This window comes from Phyllostomus discolor, chromosome 12 (assembly GCF_004126475.2).
Source record: "Phyllostomus discolor isolate MPI-MPIP mPhyDis1 chromosome 12, mPhyDis1.pri.v3, whole genome shotgun sequence".
NCBI classification, from domain to species: domain Eukaryota; kingdom Metazoa; phylum Chordata; class Mammalia; order Chiroptera; family Phyllostomidae; genus Phyllostomus; species Phyllostomus discolor.
The window spans coordinates 13,538,825-13,541,124 of record NC_040914.2 but is presented as its reverse complement, the minus strand read 5'-3'; the positions used below and the strand labels follow the sequence as shown (position 1 = coordinate 13,541,124).

Here is a 2,300-nt window from a genome sequence, read left to right as displayed (position 1 = left end):
GAACATTTAGATGGTAATTGTACTTTACAACATTGTGTTCTTACAGTATTGTCCCCAAATAAGTCTTAAGGTTTCATGTTTCAAGTGTACCACTAGCAGAAATCTGATTAATAATGAATAACAGTTGGGCCATAGTGAATAAGAACCCATCACAGAGGCTGATGATTAAAACTGCATTGGTGTATAATGTGGCCTCAAAGTATCTGTAAATGTAATAAAGATGCAAAATAGAGACATGAGATAGTAAAACTTAGATCATAATAGTTTATAGTTTAGAAATGATCCAGAGTGTTTTTCAAAGCAAGGCCTGTGGGACCAACTGTCTCCCATTTCCCTGTTTTTTTTTTTTTTTCCATCAAAAGCTTTATTTTGTTTGTTTTAATCTCTGAATCTTTGAAGCCCATTTGGTCACAATATGTTACAAAATTTGTGTATGTGTGCGTGTTTTTTTACACCATGATATCATATGTTTGTCTGGCACTATCCTAAAGCTAGTTTATAGATGAAGATGACATAGAAACAACCCAGGGCCCTTATGACAAATTAACTCACTGGGCAGAAATGGGAGAGGGGAGGAAGGAATTCAGCTCTACCAAGGAAAAAGGGCCGTGTTGATCACTCATCATCAGTCCCACTTGCTTCTGACTGTTCGTTGTCATACTGCTCTTCGTCACTGTCGAAATCGCTCACGACGGGTTTGGCTTTTCCTAGATTTGGCCTTTTCTTGCCTTTTCCTTTGTCCCGACCCTTCTCATCTTTTTTATTAAGCTTGATTTTCACCTTAACAGATTTTGTTTCCTACTCTGACTCCTCTTCTTCATCTTCCTCCTCCTCTTCATTGCTTTCTTCCTCACTCTCCTCCTCTTTGGCAATTTTCTGCCGTGCACTCTTAAACACCGACTGTAAGACGATGGAGTCTTCATAGATCTGAGATCCCTCCAAGTGGAATGTCTGCGCATAATGACAGAGAAGCATGACATCTTTCTCCAGGTCACCCAGGCTCCGGTACTTATGATTACGAATTCTTTCCTTTATTTTTTTTGAAATCCACTGGTTTCCTAATCGATTCATAGTATTCTGGTAATTCTTTCCTCGAAGGTAACTGAATGAAGACTTCACTGAGCTGTCGCCCGAAACTGTTTCCTTCTATTTCCAACTGAGAATTACTGGGCACCTTCTCCACGTTACACCTGTCTTTGTAGTTTATCACAGTATCCATGATAGCGTTCATCTGCTTTGTCAGTTTAGGGGGATTTGGTGATAGCTTCTCTGCAGGGGGGCGGCCTCTTCTCTTCTTAGCTTTTTCCACATCTTCTTTTGCAGGATCTTTATCCACATTTCTTCATCTTTTCACTTCTTAAGCCGTACTTCTTCTTCCATTTCTTCCAGATTCCTGTCTTCAATGGCCCGCAGCCACTGTTTCTCAGTGAGGGCATCGCTGTAGTCCACATCGCGACGCTGGCGAGACCCTCTACCAAATGTTTTCTCCTCTTCTTCACATGTAAGCCTTTCTACTTCAGCGTCATCTTTAATAATCCAGGAGGGCAGCTCATCTTCCTCCATCAAGCGAGGCTTGCGCTTTGGGTTCCGGGCATCCTCCCTCCGCCGATCCATGTCCATACGCATAAAAAGATCAAATTCTTCTTCTCATCGAGCTATCATTTGGTTCAAAGTCTCATCGTCCAGCACTTCATCTTCTTCCAAGTTATTTGAACATCTTCCTGTAGCAAAATCTGATCAGGGAGGACATGTGGTGAACTCTGAGAAATACCAGTTCTCCCCATTTCCCTGTTTTTTACTTTTGAGAACACTTGGCTTTGACTTCCATCCAAGGTTAAATTCTTGCTGCATCACCAATGATTTATGGTTCAGAAGGACAAACACTGATGCATAGACTTCATAAATATTCCTTCCTAGCACTGTGAGACAATCTATTCTAAATATGAGATGGCTCACCAAAGCATCCTTTAAGATGATTTATTACAGAAAGGGGCAATGTGGACACAAAAGTGGGCACATACTAAACCTGACAATCTCAAGGGAGGCCTGAATGGTGGCATGTCCAACTCAGAAACCTAAGGTAACCAAATAGGAGGGTTTGAAATTAAAGCATTTTACCAAAAGCAAGTCAGGCTGCAGAGTCATGTCCTAGGCCAGTATCTGTCTTAACAAAGGTCAAACTTTACCTTAACTGAGGGTTTCTTCTAGCCTCTACCATGTCATATCTTAAAATGTCGGTGTACTGGATTCATTTCCAAAACTCTTACAGCACCATAATGGAGAAAACATAACATCTCATT

General features: G+C 41.0%; 1 pseudogene; it reads right to left on the bottom strand.

The window, feature by feature from the left end:
* Nucleotides 1-459: 459 nt before the first annotated feature.
* On the bottom strand, nt 460-1,705 carry LOC114511415 (annotated as a pseudogene).
* Nucleotides 1,706-2,300: the final 595 nt, after the last annotated feature.